Source organism: Sceloporus occidentalis, unplaced genomic scaffold (assembly GCF_023333645.1).
Source record: "Sceloporus occidentalis isolate IW3139 unplaced genomic scaffold, rSceOcc1.0.p SCAF_9, whole genome shotgun sequence".
Classification (NCBI taxonomy): domain Eukaryota; kingdom Metazoa; phylum Chordata; class Lepidosauria; order Squamata; family Phrynosomatidae; genus Sceloporus; species Sceloporus occidentalis.
In genome coordinates, this window is record NW_028316989.1 from 24424024 (window position 1) to 24448459 (window position 24436).

Sequence of the window (24436 nt, forward strand, 5' to 3'; positions counted from 1 at the left end):
TCTCTTCTGCCAAACTCCTTGATGTCTGAGGCCCTCTACAGACCAGCATAAAGAGCCAGCATGGGGGCAGAGTGGTGGCATTGTGACCGCACACCGGCCCCCCGACTCTGCCCCCTGCCTGACCAGACAGTAGGCGGCATCACACTGTGTCTTCAGTGCTGTGTTTACACGCGCTGCACCAAAACAGCGGAGAACAGCCACAGCAGCAGCGATTAGAGTGCCCTTTCCACGGCGCAAAAAGGAGCTGCTTTTTGTGGCTGCTTTTTGTGCTATGGAAAGGTCAGGTCGGGGCTGTGGTGTGTAATTGCTGCCGCTCCGATCTTGCGAGGAATGGGGTGGCTGCAGGCTGCTCCAAAAGGGCAGTCCTGAGTCCTCCAGAATATCTGTCTCCTCACCTCTCCTGTATTTATGCTTATTTATTTCAGTTAGTGACTAGTAAGTGAAATGAAGAACAAGAGAGTACAGGTAAAACAGAACGTAATGCAGTATAATACAATACTGAATAGACCACAAGTTGAACATGAGTCAAGAGTGTAATGCGGCAGCTAAAAAGGCCAATGCGATCTTAGGGTGCATCACATTTTCAAGAACTACTGAGAAATGCATAGCTATAGCATGGGGGACACCTGGCTGAATGAAACTACGTGTGAAAGGGATCTAAGACTCCAAGTATACCACAAGTTGAACATGAGCCAACAGTGTTATGCGGCAGCTAAAAGGGCCAATGCGATTTTAGGCTGCATCAATAGAAGTATAGTGTCCAGATCAAGAGAAGTAATAGTGCCACTCTATTCTGCTTTGGTCAGGCCCCACCTGGCATATTGTGTCCAATTCTGGGCACCACAATTCAAAACGGATGTTGAGAAACTGGAGCGTGTCCAAAGGAGGGTGACTAAAATGGTGAAAGGTCTGGAAACCATAAAGCCCTATGAGGAGAGACTTAGGGAGCTGGGGATGCTTAGCCTGGAGAAGAGAAGGTTAAGGGGTGATAGGATAGCCCTGTTTAAATATTTCAAGGGGTGTCATAGAATCATAGAATAATAGAGTTGGAAGAGACCGGAAGGGCCAACCCCCTGCCATGCAGGAAATTCAAATCAAAGCATCCCTGACAAATGGCCATCCTATTCTCTGGGCAGCAGAAAACAATTTAGCTCCATCCTCAATGTGGCTCAATAAAAGTATAGTGTCTAGAATCTAGATCAAGGGAAGTAATAGTTTTTTTGTGGGTTTTACGGGCTATGTGGCCATGTTCTAGCAGAGTTTCTTCCTGGGCCTGGCATCTTCAGAGAATGTTTGCCTGGAAAGGACTTGGCTATATATAGTGTGTGATCTGGAAAGGCAGGAGTGATTTGCATGTGTATTGCTGGTTGCTAATGGCAGTCCTCAGGGTGTGAGGGTCTGCACAAGAGGATTAATGTCTGCTTGATTAGTGCTCATTGTCTGCTGGGAAACCCCTGGCCCTGGGAGATTTCCCATTTGCATTTGTTGAGTCTTTATCTCATAGTGTCATTATGTCATATTGAGGCGGGAGCAAGCTTGTTTTCTGCTGCTCCAGAGAACAGGACCCAGAACAATGGATGCAAGCTCCAGGAAAATGGGGTGGGACTAGATGGCCCTTGCAGTCTCTTCCAACTCTATGATTCTATGAATATTATCATTTGTTATTTGATGTTCTTTTTGTTGCATGTTTTATTGAACCATTTCCTGTATTGCTATGTATTTTATATGTATTATCCTATTATTTCTTAGATTGTACGCCATAGGCAGGTTTACTCTTGTATATTTATTGTTTTTATGTACAGCACTGTGCAAATCTACAGCGCTATATAAAATAATAATAATAATAATAATAATAATAATAATAATAATAATAATAATAATAATAATGACATAGCAAAATGGTGTCCCTTATAAAAAGTGGAAAATCAAGGTTTGATATTTGAAATTGATATTTTTTTTTTTGGAATATTTTCAAACTGTGGATGCTTGAATCTGTGTATAAAAAATCCGTGTATAAGAAGGGCCAACTGTAACTTAGTTATAACACGGCTGTGCATTTGCTATGGCATAAGGCACTTGAGCTCTCCAGGAACCTGTAGACTGAAAAATTACTCCCCAATGTTTATAAAATTGGACTTGTTCAATTTGATGCCCGTTGATTTGCCAGGAATGTTTACATAGTTTCTTTAGATCATTAGATGTATCATAACTAATTGTCAATGGTTCAGTATTGCAATGGACATCCAGAGCTCTTAACAACTGTCTCAAACCTATGCATGATGATGACAAATAGTATTGTATCATCTGCATAGAGTAGAATAGATATGGATCTCCCTGCTAATTTAGGTGTATGCAAATTTATTTCAGAAAGTGTCTTAGCCAAGGAATTAATATAAATGTTGAACAGGGTAGGGGCAATAACACAGCCTTGTTTTACTCCAATGTGTGCTGGTATTAATCTAGTCAAATTACTTTCATGATTACATCTTTTTGTTTGTGAGCTGCCTTGGGTCCCTTTCCGGGAGAAAGGTGGCACATAAGTTAAATAAATAAATCTCACTTGCAGATAATTTTTATCACAAAGACTGTGAGTAAGAATCAGCTGGTGCCTGGCGGACTCAGGTTTATGCCATGGTCTATCTCTTGGGATTATGTTCAATGTACATACAAAGTTTATAAAAGCTGTGCAGAGTTCCCCTCCAGCAGGCGGAGAATACTTTGAAAATAAATGCTGCAATAGTGATCTCTGATCAACTGAAGACCACCCAGACCTAAAACCTGCCTGCTCTTGCTACAGGAAATTTTCTTCATCCACTCAGTATTATAGTTTCTCTAGAAGATGACTAGTGTACAACTTACTGTTGATATTTAAAAGACTAATTCGGCTATAATTAGCAGGATCTGATCTTTTACTTTTTTTGTAGATTGGGATGGTTATTGCAAGCTCCCAACCAGATGGAATACATGCAGACAGATCAATCCATGTAAACAGAACAGCTAAAACTGGTGCCCACCACTCCAAATTCAACTTAAGCAGTTCAGGGGGTACATAATCACTTCCTGGGGTTTTGCCCAATTAAGTCTAGAAATGCACTATCCCAGACATGGGAACCACCAGAATCCACTTCCTTAAATGATGTCACATTCAAAAGTACTTATTTTTAACTAGGTGTACCCAGCCATGTGTTGCTGTGGCTCAGTCTGGTTAAATGGAAAAGAAAGAAAAGAGAAAGCGCATGTTTCTAAAATATTTAATTTCACAATGCTTGTGGGTATACAATATGTTTTGTTGTTCCATTGTCTGCGTAGCTATAGAGATTGTCTGGTTTGCCAACTCTACAACACGCAACATATAACTGTCCATGTCAGAAGCAATCCGTGTCTAGATCTAAACCGCACAATTCTAAGGATTGGCCCTGAGCTTTATTGATGGTGATTGCAAACGCCAATCAAATTGGGAATTGCAATCTCTTAAATTGAAATGGCACATCCATTCAGGTGTATTGCTGTTACGTCCAACAGATGGTGTTGTTTTTCAAAACAAAAGTTACCTGTCACAGGTGTGACATCTATATCTAAAAACATATTAGGTATATAAAAACATGTATATATTCTAATGGAACGTTGTGTCAAAATTTCAAAGCAATTGGTGAAGAACTTTTGGAGATTTAAGATTTTGAACAAACGAACATTTATATTTTTATTTATATAGATTGTTTAGTTAATTTTTTAAAAATTTCTGCAACGCTCATAACCCAAGACAAACTGCAGCTTCCTTGGCATGTGCATAAATCTGATGCTAGTTCTAAACTGATCTGTAAATCCTGACTATAGTTAACTGTGGTTAAAAACAATGCTGGTAATTCTATACTATACTTAATACTAACCAGTGAAAGGAGACTGGAATTCTAGCTGACAAAGGAGGAGGAATGTGTGTGAGTCTATTCAAAGTTTCCTGTTACCAAGCCACATTTTGCATACTGTTAGTGTGTTACATGTACAAATCATATCTCAAGCTCCATTTATCAAGAGATGTACCGCATTGATTAGTATCCTGTTGAAATGTTTATGACTCCCACATATTAGGCCTTCAAGTAAGTAGGTTGACGTCTATTCTTCAAGAATGCAGATTCTCATTATTGTCTTGAGGTCTGATACCTTTGGACTTATTTATAGTGTAGTATTGGGTTAAGGTTAAATTTAGAAATGTAAATCATACTGGCAATCAGAACAATTAGCTACAATTTAACATGCATCAGTTTACATAATTTGGAAGGATGCAGTCCGTTTCCTTCTTAAGTGCATGTTTATGGGTGCATCTGGAACACCAATTTATATTCATAATTATGAGCTTTGAACTGGTGATGTTTATTCTGGATAAATTTAATGCAGAATGTAAGGGCAGTTGGAATTCCCATAAATGGTATCCATATTCTTCTTGTTTCTTCCTGTCATCTTTTGATGACTCTTTGAGGCAGTGCTGTGAATAGTTCTTATGCCTTGATGTATTTTACTTTGTAGTGGTTAAAAATAGTTTACACATGGTTACAGTTCTGGTCACACATGATGATAACATCTTACAAGACAATGTTCTACTGTGGGTTGTGAACAAACATTCAGAGAAGAGGCCATGGAGCTTGAAACTGTGTTGTGCACATCCAGTTATAGAAATGAATCTAATTTTCAAAAAACCAAGTATAAGCATGAATCATTTTATTTAATTCCAACTGGAAGAGACACATTGAATCAATTGTTGAATGAGAGATCAACACTTCTGTAAATGCCATTGGTTCAAGGGGTCTACTTTAGGTAGCACCAACAATAGGACTCAAGTCTCTTGGTTCTCTGCTAGAGTAGCTCAAACTAGAGCAGGGGTAGGCAACCTTTTTGAGCCGGGGGCCGGGTTTCTGTCCCTCAGACAACTGGGGGGCCGAAGCCGGGGGGTGGAGCTTCCACCCTCCGGGGGTGGTGCCACACACTGGGGGTGGAGCTTCCACCCTCCAGGGGCGGGGCCAGTGCTGGAGGCCTCACCCTCTTTCCGGGCCCCTGACAGGCCCCAGGCCCTGTCAGGGGCCCGCAAAAAAGCCAACGATGGGCACCAGCACTAGAGGCCTGGCCCTCTTTGCCAGACCTGCCACCCCCCATCTCACATTCATTCTCTTTTCTTCCTCCCTTTTCCTTCTTCCATCTCCTTTTCTCATTCTCCCACTTCCTTCCCTCACTCCCACTCTTTTTCCTTTCATCCGTCTCTCTCTTCCTCCCTTTTCCTTATTCTTCCCTTTCTATTTCCCTTTCACCTTCTTACTACCCTTCCATGCCTGTCTTCCTCCATTTCCTTTATTCCCCCTCTCTCACTCTCCCTTTTACTCTTTCTTTCTTTCCTTCCATTCATCTTTCTTCCTTTATTTCCCCTTTCTTCCTTCCCTCCATTCCACCTCTTCCTTTATTTCCCTCTCCCTTTCTCTTCCTCTTTCCTTCTTCCTTCCCTCCTGTCTTCCTAGCTCCCTTCCCTTCCCCCCATCTCTCTCTCCACACCTCTTTCCTTCCTTCCTTCTTTCCCTTCCTGCTGGAGGCAGAGGTCCATCCCTTCTTCCTTCCCATCTCCCCTTCTCTTTCTCCTTCCTTCCTGCCCTATGTCTCCCTTCACATCCCCCTTTCCCTCATGTCTGTCTTCCTCCCTCCCTTCCCCATCTCTCCCTCCACACATATTTCAATCCCTCTTGCCTTCATTTCCCCCTTCCTTTCTTCTTTCTTCCTGGCTCTCTTCTCTTCATCTCTGCCTCCACACAGCTCTTTCTTTCTTTCCATCCCTTCCACTCTCTCTCCTTCCTTTCATCTCTTTCCTTCTTTCCACCCATCTTTCTCTTCCTTTTCCTTCCCCCTCCCTTTCTCATTCTCCCCTTTCCCTTTCTCTCCCTCCACCTCTGTTCCTTCCTTTCTTTCCTTCCATCTGTCTCTCTCTTCCTCCCTTTTCCTTATTCTTCCCTTTCTATTTTCCTTTCACCTTCTTACTACCCTTCCATGCCTTTCTTCCTACATTTCCTTTATCCCCCCTCTCTCACTCTCCCTTTTACTCTTTCTTTCTTTCCTTCCATTCATCTCTTTCTTCCTCCCTTTCCTTTATTTCCCCTTTCTTCCTTCCCTCCATTCCACCTCTTCCTTTATTTCCCTCTCCCTTTCTCTTCCCCTTTCCTTCTTCCTTCCCTCCCTCCTGTCGTCCTAGCTCCCTTCCCTTCTCCCCATCTCTCCCTCCACACCTCTTTCCTTCCTTCCTTCTTTCCCTTCCTGCTGGAGGCAGAGGTCCATCCCTTCTTCCTTCCCATCTCCCCTTCTCTTTCTCCTTCCTTCCTTCCCTATGTCTCCCTTCACATCCCCCTTTCCCTCATGTCTGTCTTCCTCCCTCCCTTCCCCATCTCTCCCTCCACACATCTTTCAATCCTTCTCGCCTTCATTTCCCCCTTCCTTTCTTCTTTCTTCCTGGCTCTCTTCTCTTCATCTCTACCTCCACACAGCTCTTTCTTTCTTTCTTTCTTTCTTTCTTTCCATCCCTTCCACTCTGCCTCCTTCTTTTCATCTCTTTCCTTCTTTCCACCCATCTCTCTCTTCCTTTTCCTTCCCCCTCCCTTTCTCATTCTCCCCTTTCCCTTTCTCTCCTTCCCTCCACCTCTCTTCCTTCCTTTCTTTCCTTCCATCCGTCTCTCTCTTCCTTTTCCTCCCACCCTTCCTTTCTCATTCTCCCTTCTCCCCATCTCTCCCTCCACACCTCTTTCTTTCCTTCCCTCCTTTCCACTCTCCTTCCTTCCATCTCTTCTTCTTTCCCTCTCTTTCTCCCTTTCTTTCTCTCCCTTCCACTCTCTCTCTCTCCTTCCTTCCTTCCTATCCTCACTTCCCTCACCTGCTAGAGGCAGAGGTCCAGGAAGGAGGAGGCCAGCGGCTCCCCAAAGGCCCCGCCCGCTCGTGTGAGAGACCTTCGGCCTCTCGCACGAGCGGCCGCTTGTGCGACAGGGAGGAGGCCGGCGCCCCCCCAAAGGTCCTGCCTGCTCGCACGCAAGACCTTTGGCCTCTCGCGCGAGCAGTGGCTCGCGCAAGAGGGAAGAGGCCGGCGGCCCCCCAAAGGTCCTGCTCGCTCGCTCGCGCGCAAGACCTTTGGCCTCTCGCGCAAGCGAGCGGCACCTTTGGCCTCTCGCACGAGCAGCAGCTCGCGCGAGAGGGAAGAGGCCGGCGGCCCCCCCAAAGGTCCTGGCCTCTCGCGCGAGCAAGCGGCGCCTTTAGCGGCTCGCGCGAGAAGGAAGAGGCCAGCGGCCCCCCAAGGGCCTGGTGCTGCCGCCGCGGCAGCAGCACCGGCCGCGGGCCGGTCCCCTGGCCTTGGCGGGCCGCATGTGGCCCGCGGGCCGGGGGTTGCCGACCCCTGAACTAGAGGTTAGTGTTCAGTTGCTTGTTCCTTATTGTCCTATAGATTGTGTCTATGTGGTATCTATTTTAGTTTAGGGTATATTGTTCCTTATTTTATTATTTGCTTTTATTTAGCTTGTCCTGGTTTTAACTTTTGACTTAATTTTATATGAGTTTTTAGATATGACCAAACATATGTATTTTGATACTCGGAGTTTTGTATTTTGTACTTTGCATTCAGTACTGTGTATTCCTTGATATGGTCAGTAGACTAATCAATAAACTCGTTGTTGGATAACTTAAGGTATCTACTGGGAGTTGTATATCCTGAAATACAGTTCTTGTTGTTGCTGTTGTGAACCTGCAATTTCTTTCTGACTTATGGAGCCACTAAGGGAAATTCAGAAGCAAAGCTAGATGCTTTTTTAAAAAATCTAGAGAACAGGTGAAAGACTGAACTGTTATAATCTCTGATTCAGAATTCACTTCTTCTGTTAACCTATTAGATATCGTGAAGTCAAAGGCTTTCATGGCCGGCATCCGTTGTTTTTTGTGGGTTTTTCAGGGGGCTCTGTGGCCATGTTCTAGAAGAGTTTCTTCCTGATGTTTCGCCGGCATCCGTGGCATCTGGCATCTTCAACTAATGCTTAGTGTGTGTTTGTGTGTGTGTGTGTGTGTGTGTGTATGCGTGTGTCAGATTGTCAAGGGTTAAAGTCAGCACACTGGGAAATGCTTAGATGTGTGTGTGTGGCTGACTATGAGCATCTAGACTGGGAAGGACAGGGCTGATCAAGCACAGCTGATGCTCATAGCCTCAAGGACACTTTGGTGCCTGTGTGCACTTGTGCCTGGCTGATGAAACATCTGACTGGATTGCACAGGAACTCACTGATTTTGGGAGACCACATGGTCTGAAGGGTATATAAACTCAGGGGCTTCCAGTAATTGCTTGTGGGTTGTAGTCGGAGTTTGGTATTCGTTTGAGAGATCTGTATTATAGCACTGTAAATAAAGCACTTCGGGAGACTTAGCTTGTCTGGTCATTTATCAGCTGAAGCCTGGCATCGGTTGCTGTGTGTCCCCGGAGGTTCCTGCATTTCTTCAGTTCCTGGAAGACATCCAGCTGCTGTTATCTCTACTGGGAATTGGAACCACATTTTTGAATTTGCCGGCTTACTCTGCTATACAGCCAACATTGGCTACAGGGCTCAAACGAGTTGCTGACAACACACACACACACACACACCTTTTTCCAGGCAAGCATTTTCTGAAGATGCCAGTCACAGATGTCGGTGAAACATCAGGAAGAAACTCTTCTAGAACATGTCCACAGAGCCCGAAAAACCCACAAAAAACTATTAGATATCCTTAAAGATAGGCCCTCTCTCTCTGTCTCTTCTGTCAATCTCTCAGTCCCACTCTCAGTTTGTAAGTACTTGCTTACACTTGTGTAAAAACAAAACAAAAACCAAAGTCTCCCTGAAACCACTGCTGTCTGTCCCTATGACGCACGGCTGCTTCTGGAGGAATACAACAGTTTCCCCTATTAATCCAACTTTACCTCACTGTAAGCAAATTTGGGGTGAGCATGGGGGTTTGGGGTATGTAGATAGCCTGACTTGTCCTATTCAGGCCAAGCCAACTGTCCACCCATCTGTGCAATGAACAAGAGGAGAGAGGCACCAATGGCTGGTTGAGGCCTGTGCATGTGGCCACCATTTGGGACCAGTCCAGAACACAATGCTTCAGACTGGCCCAGGATTTTTAGCCAGTGTTGACAAGCCCTCAATTTGCATGACAGACAAAATAAAGGACAAATTATGACACAGAAGAACTCTGTCATCAGAATTTTTGATTCTTCAAGTTTGGGGAAACAGGAATTCCAGGGACAGAGAGAAGAACAGCTGGGACAGAAACCTGGTAAAGCTGTGCAGGGAGGATAAACTTCCTTCCCCATGCTACTTTCTCAATGAAAAATTACATGCATTTTTATTTGCCATGTTTGGGAAAGTGCACATGTAGATAGGTCCCATGCCTTCCAGAGGTTCTCTCTTCCAGCATTCCTAATCACTGGCTAGGTTTTTGGTACTGATGGGAGTTGCAGTCCAAAACATCTAGATGGAAGGAGGGGGAGAAGGGATACGATGGAGGAATGAAAACAGAAGGGAAGAGGTTAGAGGAAAAGGAATGACAGGGCATGATAGCCAAGTTACTTTGAAGTAGAGTGAACGGAATTAGTAAGAGCATAGAAAGTAGAAGAACGAAGATCCTAAGGTAATATCTTTTTTGAAATTAAAAGATGCAAGTATTTTGAATGAATGTGTAATGGATGATTTTATAGTGTTCATTTTTGATATTGTCATTTCTTCTGTGTATTTCTTTTCCCCCTCTTTTTCATTTTGACTTTTGTGTAATTTACTGAAGAATTCAATAAAAATTATATTTAATTTTTTTAAAAACAAAACAAAACGTCTAGATGGAAAGCGGCTATACAAATAGGTTTGTCCCAGCAAGTGCAAAAATTACGTTAAATCAACAGGAGGAGGTTCATTCCAGACACCGACATGCCACCAATAACGACAACAACAACATCTTATTTGCAAACACAAGGTCACAAAAGCTAGAGTCTGGAAAATGGAGGTGTCAGGACCAGCGACCTCAGTTACCAATAATTAGGAAAACATCTTGTGATAGAATATAAAAGTTTTTTTATTCCATGTACTGAGACAGTCGTCCCCCATCAATGGTGTTTGTCAAAACTGAAGATTTCCCCCCTTGGACCTTAGCATAAGAATTCCCATCATCCAACCCCCCTCGGCAGCCACAATCCCCAGCCTTTGATCTAGATCAAAGCAAACTTTCATGTTCCATCTTCCCCTTCATTCAATCGCACTGAAGGAAGGAAAGCATCCCTTGTTTACAGCCCAGATCCGCTGCAAGAAGCGTTGAGTCACATAACCACATTTCTTCTCACCGCTGGCCATGTGCCCCCTCCCATCACTTCCAAGGCTTGAATTCCAACATGATGAGTATCACCTTCTCAATAAATCAGCATGTTATCATAACGCTGTATCATCACACCGTCATATCATCACGACAGAACCATGCGTATGGGCCTGGCAGGAGGGAAGGTGGGACTCACTTTTGACATCTAAGGTGATAGCCTTTGCATGGCAATGTAAATCTGTCCATTTTTTTTAAGGTCCAGGGAATGTAATTAATGCTAGTATTGTCTGACTGCAACAGATTTCTTTACAAGAGCTGGAATTTTTATGTGATATCTACTTAAAAAGGAACTGGAAAAATACTGTGACAATGATAACAACATACAGTGCGCCCTTCTTTTACGCAGGGGATCCGTTCCAGACACACACACCCCACATAAAAGAAATTGCACATATGCTCAAGCCCTGTTACAGGTGGTCGCAGCGGTGTGGTGGTGCAGCAGTGCGCACGCACCACGGGCATACACACCATTGTTTCTTCCGGTGTGTGGCGCCACTTCTTCCAGCGTATGCTGAAAACAGCGTATAACGATGCAGGTGCACTGTATTACCATCTAGTCCTCAATCTCAATACATATTTGTAAATGAGCCACACTTAATTATGCATCAGTACAGCAAACTGTTTGAGACAGAGATGAAATCACATTTTATTACAGAGCCCGCAAAGACGCATTGTAGAAGAACAATTTTGGAGAGGGAAATTATCTCGACTCTTCCACCACCAATTCCATTTCACTGTTCATTTCACACCTCTGCATGCCTCCCATCATTATGGTATATTGCAATGCATTCAAAAATATTAACTTACACTCTTTTCCTTTGTGTCCAAACAAGACAGCAGAACCTTCACAGGATGAGACTCTACAAGCCCATTTGTATTCTGTAGCAGAAAGAAACAAATTACGAACAGGTTACTTAGGGAGAAGTAACTAAATGGACAGTTGACTGTTCTATTACAATGAATTTACACAATCATTTTGAGTGGGTCATAGTACTACATGGCTTTATTATAGTTGTAAATCGACATAGAGGCCTGAATCCTATTGTTAGTCACAAATGGAACAGACCCATTATATGAGTACTACAGTACTGAAAGGTGAAAAAACACTTAGGTAAATCCCAGTGTTTCCATTAGTTTTTACAGGGATATAACTTCAATGTATCCTAAACAAGCAGAAGGAGAACTGTTGGAAGAGTTTTGCAAGCTATGGGTTTGTTGTTTTTTGAGTCGGTCTCAGTTCTTATGGAAGCATAGTTAGACAAAGGCGCATTTCTGCTATTCTGCTCATTTAAAGCTAGACCCTAACAGACTTGGCTTTGGTTATTTTTGATATTTAAATATTTTTGTTTCCTTCAGAAAGGTTGTAGCCCTGGGAAACTTAAATTACCCTACAAGAATATTCTTTTCAACATTTTGAAATCCAAAAATCTTACTGATGTTTAGTTGGAGCACAATCAAAGTATGTCTGAAAAGTGGAACAATAATGGAACTTTTAAAAAACGTATAGTTAACCACCTCTGTTTCTTCCATCTTAAATTCAAAACTGCATACATGGGGTGCCTTTAAAGCCTACTCAGGGTTGATGAAACTGTCTGTTTGTTAAAAAATAAGTTGAATTCATTCCATTCAACTGGCAATTTTTAATGCCCTGCATGAATTTTCATATGCTTTTGCAATTCAGTTATGGCTGCCAACATGGATGAATTTTAAAGAGGCCTGGATAAATTCATTCAGAATGAGGCAATCACTGAGTAATCATCAGTATGGATATATAGTCCTTCCCTTATCAGAGGCCACATGCCACAGTATCTCAGTTTCTTGGGAACATAAGTTGGAGTATGTACTTACACTCAGGTTTTATTTTTGGGCTCCCCATAGGCAACTAGTGGACCACTACTTTCAGGAAGGAAGAACTAAAGGGAGGGAGGGAGGGAGGGAAAAGAAAAGAAGGAAGGCTCTAAGAGGAAATATAACATAAAGAAAATGGACTTCTGACTTTCCTTTCAGCATTTATATCCACATACAATATAGTAAAATGTACATGCAGAAAAACAACAACAACAACAACAACAACAACAACAATAAACTCTTTTCAACTACAGGTTGAGTCTCCCTTATCCAAAAGGCTGAGAACTAGATGTATTTTGGAGTTTTTCAGAGTTTGGTATATTTATATATGTATAATGGGATATCTTGGAGATGGGACTGAAGTCCAACCATTAAATGCATTTATGTTTCATATGCTCATCCTCAAGTAGCTCCTTTTTTGCCCTCATCTTTAGGCCTTTCCTTCTTGTGCCTCCTCTTGTTATGGCCAAGTTTGTAAGGGCAACCTGTTTATCCTGAGAGTGTGTAATGAAAATCTCTCTCCCCTTGGACTTATTCAGAGCAGGGCTGACAAAGACATTGAGACACCAAATTTGGTTTTAAACACCATGCATGTAACATTTATTAAATCACAAAAGTAACACAAACATTGATTATCAAGAGCTCTTTCACTCACACATTCATACAATACTCACACACACTTTCCTTCCGCCAAACATTGATCAGTTGTTCTCGAAGGTTTGGGATGACACCGTTGCCACGGTAGATGCCAACAAACTGGAGATGAAAGTCCAGGGTCTTTATACTTTTTCTTCTCTCTGGCTTTTGGCTGCTGAAATCTTGCAATATTGTAGCCCATTACTCAATATCCTCTTTTGGGAGGTGAGACAGGCTGTTCCAAGCAACTCGTTCTGTTCAAAGTCGCTCGTTCTGTTCAGAGCCATCCATTGTCCTGTCACTTCCTCTTCATGGCGACTCAGATTAAGCATCTTCCCGGTCATGGTTCATCACACCTGGACGGCACCCCACTTCAGCTTCCAAGTTCCTCAGACTTTACTCGTCTCAGTTGCCAAATACCTTCGTCACATCAATGCTCTGTGCGGAACCATCTTGTTTGGTTCTTTAGCTTATTTTAAAACACCATTCCTTGATTCTTTAGCTCTGGGTTTAAGTAAGAACTCACACATTCGTCTTACATTCTGAGTGTCTCAGAGCAATTTATCTGATGTGAACACCTTGAGAGGAAGGACTCAGTATGCATCTGCACTAAAGAAATAATCCAGTTTGACACCACTTTAACTGTCCTTGGCTCCATGCTGTGGAATGCTGGGATTTGTAGTTTGTTGTGGCACCTGGCATAGATGGCTAAAGAGCACCTCAAAACTACAAATCCCAAGATTCCATAGCAAGGTGCTCTAAGGGAAGTTAAAGTGGTGTCAAACTTCTGCAGTGCAGATATAACCATAAAAACCAAACGTTTGCACTGCCTTGGGTCCTTTTCTGGGGAAAATGGTGGCATAGAAATGAAATAAATGATGAGGAGGTCTGGGAATTGCAGTTCAGTTTCTTGTAGCTGACAGAGATGGCTAAATAGCTCCCAAAACTACAAATCCCAGGATCCCATAGCATGGAGCCAGGGCAGTTAAAGTGTTGTCAAACTGCATTATTTCTGCAGAGCAGATGCAGCCTTGGACCTCTTTTATTGGTGCTATTTGCAAGTTGTTTCTGACTCACGGCGACCCTAAGTCAAACCTATCATGGGGTTTTCCTGGCAATTTTTTTCAGAGGGGGTTTCTCTGGGGCTGAGAGAGTGTGACCTGCCCATGATCACCCATTGGGACCTCTATCCATGATTTAAATCCACTCCCCACCCCACTCCATTTTCTTTCTGGAGGAGACCTTGCTTATGTTGAAGGGAAGGCCGCCAAGCCTCTGAACCCCAGAATTATTGTTTCAATGCTCAGTCTTAGAAGCAGTGGGTGCCTGAGCATGTACAGAGTGTTTTTCACTCCTTCTCTCCTCTCTCTTAGCCAAAGACCCCCTCCTCATTTCACCATCCTCTTGATGCATGGATTTGGCTGATTTTAACCTCTGGAATTTTATATCTGTATTTTATTCTTTATGTTTGTAATTTTAAAAATATTTTTTTACTATTTTAATTGTTGTTTTAACGTGTTTTCTATATGTTGTTAGCCGCCTTGGGTCCCACTTTGGGAGAAAGGCAGGATAAAAATAAAATAAAATAAATAAATCTGTGGTCTACATCCAAAACCTGGATGGGAAAAGCAAAGCATGACTGGGAGGAACTCCACTTCCAGATTGGAAAAACAGATATCTATATCTATATCTGTATAAATGTTAAACAGTGTATGGTGTGCTAGCAACCACAGAGGCTTCCAGGAAATCCTTCTCCTCTTTTTATAACAAAATAATGATGATAATAATTATAATAATAATTTTGGAACTGGGGAGGATGGATGGGAGGATCACAAAACAATGACCCAGGGCCACCAATGACCCATAGCTGCCCTATTTAATCCTCCTACTCCATAGTACAGTCATCCCTCCATATTTGCGGCTTTGATATTTGCAGATTTGATTATTCATGGATTTCATTACTGTGTTCTCTCTAGGACTGCCTAGGTCCTCCGGTGCAACTCTGTGGTCAACTTTAACTAAAAGTTGCACTGAAAGACCATGTGTAGCTACTCCAGTGCCATTCTATGGTCAGTGTATGTTGGACATTGACCACAGAGTTGCACTGGAGGACCTAGAGATTCCTAGAGAGGTGTCCTCTCAGGTAAAAACAGTGTTTTTGTTATTGGCAGTTTTTCCATATTCACGGGGGTCTTGTTCCCCTAACCCTAGTGAATATGGAGGGACAACTGTAGTTTGATCACTGGACTACTATGATTCTGGAGTCCAGGGTTCGATTCCCAAGTGGACCATACAAAGCCACTGGGTGATCTTTTGCAAGCCACAAATGCATCTGAGAAAGTAGACTGAAGTCTAGGAAAGCTCATGCTGCCAATTTCTTTCTTTCGGTGAGTCTCAAAAGTGCTACAAGATCTCTCTACATATTATTATTATTATCATTATTATTATTATTATTGGATCTAAATGCATCTGAGGAAAACTCTAGGAAAACTCATACTGCCAATGTGTTTCTTTCAGTTAGTCTCAAAGGGACAACAAGATCTCTCTACATATTGTTGTTGTTGTTGTTGTTGCATCTAAATGCATCTGAAGAAGTAGACTGTCTCCAAAAGCTCATGCTGTCAATTTCTTTCTTTCAGTTAGTCCCAAAGGTGCTACAAGATCTCTCTACTTATTATTATTATTATTATTATTATTATTATTATTATTGCATCTTATTTTTCTCTCCCTCCCTCTTTCTCTCTCTTTGGAGCGCTCCCTCCCTCTCTCTCTCTTTTCCCTGGCCCCCCTCCATGCGCAGGATGCCTTCCAGAGAGCAGAGGAAGAGTCGGGAAACCCCCCCAAAAGGGACCATGCCCTGGTTGCTGCTCCTGCTTCAGCCAGAGTTCCTTTGGGGAAGGCGCCAGGGCAGCAGAAAAACCAGAGAGCAATCCCTCTTTTCTCTTTTTCCTCCCCTTCCCTTCACTCCAAGGGCAAACTTCTCCACCAACTCAAAAACTTCCCTGCCCCGGCTTGTTTTATTTTCCTTCCCCCCTAAAGACAACTCTCCTGCCTCTCCTTTCCCCTGAATGAACCTGTGAGGAACCCTTGGCATGGCGCTGAAGCGGAGCAGCCCCCTCCCCTCCTTCTCCTCCTCTTTCCCCTTCCTGAGGTAAATGCTGTGTCTGGGGGGGGGGGGCTCTTAGCCTCTCAAAATGGTGACAGTCTGGACCCCCCCTTCCCAAAATCCTGGCTACGTCCCTGGTGCCTTATGTGCTGCTAGACCCTGTCCAAGTGTCAAATGTGTACAAGTTGACTTACAGTGGCCCAACTGTACAAAAACCTCTCAGAGCAGGATAAATAATTTCTTTGTGCAGCAAGCAGGAACATTTCTATCCTGCTAAGGATTTGAAGCTTCATATAGTGCTGATCATATCAGCTGCCACCTGACTTGGCCCTGAAGCAGTAAAGCTGGTGGCTTTATCAAAGAATCTTAATTTCTGTTATGCTTTAGGCTGCATGGTTTGGAGGGCAGCTTGGGTGTGTGTGTGTGTGTGTGTGTGTGTGTGTACACAGGACCTAGCATTCCTGACCACTGGCCATGCTGGTTGGGAGTTGCACTTCAACAACATCTGGCTAGCCACACAATTCTGGTTGCAGGGATTCATAAGCACAGCCACACTAGTCTGTATACAGTACTACGCAATATACTTTGCCATGTTGCATTGGACGAAACAGACTGAGCCTACAAGGGCTTATGTTACGAACTTCCTTCTATCAGTGCTACAATCTCTCTTTATATACTGGTTACAGTGATTATTACAATACCCAAATAGCTTCACTGGCACCAGTTCATTTCTGGGAATAATACAAAGCCCTGGTTATAATGTACAAATCATTAACCTTAAATCCAGACTACCTGAAATACTATATCCCCCTTTATGGAGTTTATCCTTAGGGCGGTCTTTCTCTTGGTTCACCCTGAACATCTCCCAGCAGCTGCTTACTCCTCCCAACATACCAGGCCTGTTCTAACATGGCTAAAGCCTGTTCTAACATGGCTTAAGCATGGCTAACCTTAATATGTCAGAGGGAGCCATGAGGAGTGATTCTGACAATGCAGAAAATAAATTAAATATAATAATAAATCAAAATAAAATAAATTCCCATCCCAGTTTAGATGGATAAATCTATCCAATTTGGGTACCCCCATATCTGCATGTTGTTTACGCTTCAAGATTTTCCCATCCCAAATATGAAAATGTTTGAATTTTGATAGGCTATTATAAAATTAACAAAAACAAAATTCTTAACCCAGCCCTAGCACCGAGGTGCCTCTCTGGTCTTCCAAAACTCCTGACAACTTCTCAGTCATCCTTGTCCTTGGCTATCATGTCCTCCTTTTGGAGATATCATAGAGGTTCTCCCTTCCCTCTTCTTTGAGGTTTTCCTGATAACATCTTTCTGGGCCATATCCAGATACAGCATGTGAGCAGACTATAATATACAAAGCAGATCTAGGTGACACCCAGGAAATGTCCAAGGATTGAAGGACATTCCATTTATCGGACAACTGAACATGCTCCACAGACTTACTTTTGCAAGTTATGCACTATTAGTGAGGACTTCCAGGTTCAACTTATAGGAGGGCCACTGTGACACTTTGGGCAGAACAGTTAGACCTTCTGTGCCTCGAGTTCCCCATCTGCAAAACAAAACCAAAAGCATTTTTCTATAATGTGAAGTTGATCTCCAAGTCCATCAATAGAAAGCCATATAACTATAAATCAAGCCATAACTATATAGCTATTACAGTCACTACATATTTTGATAATTTTAAAGTAGAAAGCAAAGAATATCTCTATATAACAGTGCCCACATTTGCTGCCTCTCATATGTGAACGGAAAAGATGACCCTAATCTAATTATAAACATGATAATGAAGAATACAGCTCTTTTCTAATAAATCCTGCTCCTGCCCTTCTAACACACAGCTAAACCTTCAGAAAACAAACCAAATTGACCCCCCTTTTAATAACAAATTCAGGCATGTAGTGTCAATAAGACTGGACTCAAAGTCTTATTATAAGAAAGAAGAGAGAAGTGTCAGCATGCTAGAGGGAATCCCAGGGGAACAGCGATATGTTTGACATTAACATTTATTGTATCTTAAATCCACAATGAATCCCATCACCCTTTGTATCTTCCCCCTTTTAAACACACACACACACACACACACACACTTTGGAGACATGTAACCAATTATACATAACTAAAATTGCTAATTATATGTATAAACAAGCTCAGATCATAAAAATACTCCTGCTGTACCACTAAAATTCATCCCCTCAGATGACAGTTATTGTCCCAAGTAGTATTTAGACAATATCTGTGTGTGTGCATATGTCTTCAAATCACCTGTTGACTTATGGGGACCCCATGAAATTCATAGGGTTTTCTTAGGCAAGCAATACTCGAAGATGTTTTTGCCACACTTTCTTCCTCTGAAATATAGTCTACAGCCCCTGGTATTCATTGGTTGACCATCCCTGCCGATCCTGCAAGATCTGACAGGATCTGGTGTCTTTAGGATATTTAGGCATTTAAACCATATGGAGTTCCCCAAAACAATTTCCCTTTCCTCCAAATTTCATCACCTTTCCTATTCTGAATGTTCTGAGGTTGCCTGCATCAGCACTTCTCATAGTCACAAGGAATGAGTCAACAAGAATTGCTGACTGCTGAATGTGTCCAAAGAAGTGAAAAGAAAAGGGGACAGGGTGGGTAGGCAGTAGGGAATAGGGCTTCCCTGGAGGAGGACTTGCCTGGTTGGCACCCTAAACTGGTTGGCACCGATGTAAGGTGATGATACAAAGCAACCTCTTGCAACAAATCCAACTTGTCTGCTCCCTCAATATAGTTACAAAGTGACAGAGCAAGCCTTTCCTCTTTCACTTCCCTTTGTCAAAGTCAGAGCGAAGGACTACAGTTTTACTACAGGTACAGCATGGTAGGGTCACAGAGCCCCAATAGCTTCTTCTGATTCATGTCCTTGCTCCAAAGGAGAGAACCAAGAAAACTTTGAATGGGCCAAGTGACAGCAATTGCTTTACTTTGCCGTTCTTTGGGCACCAGTGCCATTCAGTATTTATTGTGGTATACTGAAAGTATGGAGACTAACATTCAAATCCCCACTCAGCCCTCAAAGTTACTAGCTGCTCAAATTTACTCAGTACAACCCACCTCACAGGCCTGGTGTAAAGACTTTGTTTTTTAAAGGAAAGGAATGACCATGCATGCCTTTCACCCTACCATCCAGACATCCACTAAATTACATATTAAACAACTAAAATGAATTTGAGCTAAACTGTGATAACTGTCAGAAAAGCAGGGAGCAGTAGAAATTGTGTTTGCAGTTGGACCACATGCACACTTTTGAGGATCCATGTGGCCTTTTGTACAAGGCAGGGCACATCTTGCCATGAACAAAAATGGCTGCAATCTAACACAAAACAGTGATGGACTCTTGCTAAATCAATGTGTCTGTCATTAATGTTGCTGTGGCTCAAGCACTTGTGGCTCCGTCTTAAACCTGGAACATGAAACGTGTCATGAAAAAAGTGACTCAACGCTGTTCAGAGCGAGATGTTCACACCTTCTCAGCAAAGATCATTTTTAGAGTGACATCTCAAAAATCTGAGGAGTAAGTGTACTAATTCAGTCTTTCTCATCAGGCCAACTAAGACATGAAAGGGCCAAAAGATTACAGTTGTATTGGTTTGTCAGGGATTTATTTGTTTGTTTTCCTTTGCATGAGACAGAAGGAAAGAATATCTTAACTCCTGAGACAGATTATTTTTCTCAATAGAAATTCTCCTTAATATACCTAATAAATACTTAATACTTAATAAAGAGCACTGTTGGGACAGGAAGTGAACAGAAATGACCCACCAGAAATGGTGGATCAACCAGAGCACAAAATAAAATCACTTGTATTTAAAGAGCTATGCAGGTTTTAGCATGTGCCTTTATAAATAAAGGATGATGATGATGATGATGATGATGATGATGATGATGATGATGATGATGATGATGATGATGATAGAGATGTAAATCTTCTCCTATTTCACACTTGTTTCCATAGTGGAATCGCACCCATACTTTTCTCCCTGATGCAGGACTAAACCACTAATTCTGTGCAGTACCCCCAATCCCCCAGATTCACACATTCAAAGGGTATCAAGAAAGGCTTCTGCTGAGAAACATGAATGGGTTTGGGGGGGAGAAAACTAGACGTCCCTTTCCAGCAGAGAAGGTCCAAGCATCCTTTAAATTGGGTGGCTCTGCCCACATGGCTCCTGTTAGGCAGGGAGAGAAGAAAGACAAAGGCCAGGGGCCTGACCCCGCCTCTCAGTGGGAAGCGACCCCTTGTGACCTCAGTCTATGACCAGCCGAAGAGACCAAAATAGACCCCCATAGCATGTTAACCTAGAGTAGGAGAACTGACAGTAACCTAGAGCAGATCTGTCTGACGGACAAAGCGAGGCATCCCTGATAGGGGACGACCTGTGGCGTAAGGCCAAAGCGGCAGGGTGACCCCTGTCTGATTCACTAGAGAGGTAATCATATATAGAAGAGAATGTAATCTCTAGGAAGAACTTGTCCCAGCAGGGCAAAGAGAGAGCCTCTTTGAGTGGTGGGAAGGATGCTCGGACCTTCTCTGCTGGAAAGGGACGTCTATCAGGTAAGAACCAACGTTCCATTTCCCAGCAGAGAAGGAGCCGAGCCTCCTTTAAATTGGGATTTACAAAAGCCACTCACCCTCAGTACGGGCGGGCCTGCTGGCACCTATATCTAATCCCTGATCACCTGCTGAAGCACCCTGCGACCAAACGCTGCCTCAGCTGACTGGAAAAAATCCAGCTTGTAGTGTTTAACAAAAGTCGAGGGTGATTTCCATGTTGCTGCCCTACAGATTTCGGCTAGGGAAGCATTGGTGACTAGAGCTGCCGACATAGCAGCACTCCTGGTCGAGTGAGCCATGACGCCCTCCGGGGAATCTAGATTCAAGGACTTGTAGCATAGAGTGATGCAGTCTCTGATCCATCAGGAGTGTGTGGACATGGAAACCTTCTTGCCTGTAGATCTAGGTTGGAAGGAGACAAATAGGGAGTCCAACTTTCTGACGGCTGACGTCACTTTGATGTATGCTTTGATTGCTCTGCGCACGTCTAAAGTGTGCCATATCTTCTCCAGTTCCTTTGTTGGACGCGGGCAAAAGGAGGGAAGGACAATGTCTTGTGATGAATGGAAGGTGGAGTTGACCAAAGGATGAAGGACGCATCGGTCCTTAGGATGACCGAGTCTGGCCTGATGATGCAGAGTTCTTTTCTCACCGACAAGGCGCCCAGCTCCGACACTCTGCGGGCCAAGGTCAAGGCCATGAGTATCAGGGTCTTGAAGGTGAGGATACTGAGTGGAGATCTTTTAATGGGCTCGAACGGATGTGCTGTCAGAGCCTTTAGGATAACGTGGAGGTCCCAGGAGGGGAACCGGTGTCTAGTGGGTGGCACCCTGTTGGAAACACCTTTGAGCAAATGACAGATATGGGGATGATTGGATATCCGGGTCGCCTCCTCGTGGGAAAGGATGGATGTAATCTGCTATATCCTTCTGGTGGGAAAGCAGAAGCCATTGGAGTGGACAGGCGTGGAACCTCGCCCAGGGTACGCAGTCAATGGCTGCGATCCTCAACCCCTGCAAGTGGACCAGGGTCTGGAGACTGGAAGTGGGTGAGCTCTGAACTTTGCGGACTGACTTTTGTATCGACCGGGCCCAGTCTGTAGGGAGGCACACTGTCCCCTTTAGTGTGTCGATCTTGGCCCCCAAGTGACGGATTTGTTGGCTGGGGAGAATGGTGCTCTTTTTCAAGTTGATCAGAAACCCGTGGCCCTCCAGGGACCTGAGGACGTTCTGTGTATCGAGGGCAGCCTACCGGCTCGAAGGTGACCATAGCAGGAGGTCGTCTAAGTAGAGATGAACGTGGAGGCGATGGGATCTCCAGTGGGCAACTAGAGTCACCATCACCTTGGTGAAAACTCTTGGGGCCGAGGCAAGCCCAAATGGGAGGGCTCTGTACTGAAAACGGGGCTTGGTATATTTGAAACGGAGGAAGCGACAAGAGGCCGGATGAATAAGGATATGAAAGTAAGCATCCTGAAGGTCTATATAGGATAGAAAATCCCTGGGTTGAAGGCTGTCCAGGATAGACTTCAGTGTCTCCATCCTGAACCTCTTCTTGACTATGAAGCGGTTGACCCCTCTTAGTGTCCAGGGTGCCGTCTGCTGCAAAGGCCGATGTTTTGATTATCTTGTTAATGGTCTGTCTAACCCTGATGTCTGCATTGGGAAGCATGTCAAGGAGGTCCCTCGACCACTGGAGGGAAGCCCTGCTGACCATGGAGACCGTCGTGGCGGCCCGGATGGCTATGGAGCTAGCCTCATGGATCTTCTTGAGGGCCCCCTCAGCCCTCCTGTCCTCGGGGTTTCTAAGAGTGTCCTCGCCATCCTGGCTGAACACTGCTGAGAAAACTATGGCGGATACCGGAGCATCAACTAAGGGGATTTTAAGTTTGTCCATGACCGCCTGTTGTAAAATGTAATGTTTGCGGGTGAAGCTATTATTGGGCCTAGCTGCCGCTGGCTTATCCCATTTGTCCCTTATGATCTGCATGATGTTGTAAGGACATGGGACTTCCAGGATGGAAGGGGCTGTGACAGGGAAGAGGTCCTCGCCCACCTTGGGCAGGTCAGAGTCGTGTGCCGGGGTCTGGTTTGAGAGCATGGTAATCCCCAAGGTCTTAGTAGTTTTTCTTTATGAGAGGGGAATAACCCTCTGCCCTGAAGAGGAGAGAGGATATGGGAGCATCCCTATTGTTGTCCCCTTCGTCGTGAGAAAGTTCTCCCTCCTCGGATCGAGACTCCAAGGAACCAGAGGAAGCATCTATTGTGCCCTCGTCTGAGGACTGGGGGGAAAGAGGTCGCTTGCGCTTAGCGGACCCTCCACTGAACCTAGGGTGTTTAGAGGGAGGCTGGTAAGAGCGCTCAGAGTCTGTCTCCGCACTGGAGTGGTCAGAGACCCCAGTATCGGACCCCGCTGGGGTGTGGGAACGGCCAGTGTGGCGGGCGAGCAGGTCACTCGATCCCTCGCTGGTGGTCCTAGGCCTGGAGTCAGAGGGCGCTGGCTCTGTCTGTCCCCGGGGCTGGAACGTGCCGAGCATGGTCTGAGCGGTGCTGGCCGAGTCCCCCGGTGGGGGGGTCGGTTGCGGCGGTAGTGCCGCACGGCCGCCCTCTGGGGCGATCCGTGTCGGCGGCGGCTGCAAGGTGTCCTTCTCCAGAAGGGGGCAGGTTGCTACTACTGACTTCCGGTCTAAGATGACAGCCTCCATTAGGAACCGCATGGCCAAGATGGCCACTCCCATAGAAGGGAGTCAGTAAGCCCCCTCCCCACGGAATGAACATGGCGCGGCTCGCGTCCTCTTGCCAAGGGGGGGACACACGCCGGAGAAGGGGTCCTCCTGGCTGGCGATCTGGGCTGGGGGAAGGCCGCCGTTGGTGGTGGCACCCTGGTGGAGCAAGGGCCCAGGCTACATGAGGAGGGGGGGAAGCCTGTGGGGTTAAAGGGCCCTGGTCCCCAAGACGGTGCGGCAGCACAATCGCGGTCTCCCCCTCCTGGGACTGGCTGTGACGGGGCGGGGGTTTCCTGGGCATTGGAGGGCCCAGGCAAGAGGATCGGCTCTGGCGAGAGAGGGGTACACACCTCCTCCCATCCGTCGTCTGTGGCGGTTGTTGTGGGCTCTCCCTTTTCAGACCCTGCCCAGGTTGCTTGGGAGTCCCCGGAGTTGGCAGCGAGCTGGAGGTGGCTGACCTCAGCTGGCTGCGACCGCTTCTCCTCCCTCTGTCTCGCTTGGGACGTTGAAGCCACGTGGCACACTTCCGGCAAAGCCGGGGCTGGCCCAGGCTGGGAGGAGACCACCTCAGTGGTCGACCTGGCTTTCCTGTCTCCCGGCATAGTCCAGGAAGGGGAAGAAAGGCAGAGAGAAGGAAGGGATAGAAGGGAAAGGGAATATTGGGGGGTTTGCGGGGGGGGGGGGGGGGTTGGAAGGAAGAGAGAAAAGGAAGGACAGAGCAAGCCAGGTGAGTCCGGGAGGCAAAATTGCTTGTAAAGAAGAAATCCGAGGAAGTATTGCAGAAACGTCCTAGCAGGAGCAAGGCAGGAAGAAGGCTGGGGTTACAAGGGGTCGCTCCGACCTAAGAGGTGGGGTCAGGCCCCTGGCCTTTGTCTTTCTTCTCTCCCTGCTTAACAGGAGCCATGTGGGCAGAGCCACCCAATTTAAAGGAGGCTCGGCTCCTTCTCTGCTGGGAAATAGCTACTTAAGGGGGAAAAATTACTAACAGCCAACATTCCCTTCATTTTTAGTGCCCTGTGTGAAACTGCTTTGTGCCAAAAGTCTCTCCATCAGAAAAAAATGCAAAGAACAACCAGAAGGCAGGAATAGCCATTCCTTGTTCTCAC

At 44.8% G+C, this 24436-nt stretch overlaps 1 protein-coding gene across 2 annotated transcripts in view; it reads right to left on the reverse strand.

Moving 5' to 3' along the window:
- Positions 1-24436, reverse strand: part of ST3GAL4 (ST3 beta-galactoside alpha-2,3-sialyltransferase 4) — a 221493-nt gene that overhangs the window by 90209 nt on the left and 106848 nt on the right. For both annotated transcript variants that reach the window (XM_089537772.1, XM_089537773.1), the window contains 2 exons: positions 17458-17566; positions 11206-11277 (listed from right to left, as the gene is read on the reverse strand). The gene's annotated coding sequence lies outside the window, so the exon portion shown is untranslated. The remainder of the gene's footprint in view (positions 1-11205; positions 11278-17457; positions 17567-24436) is intronic.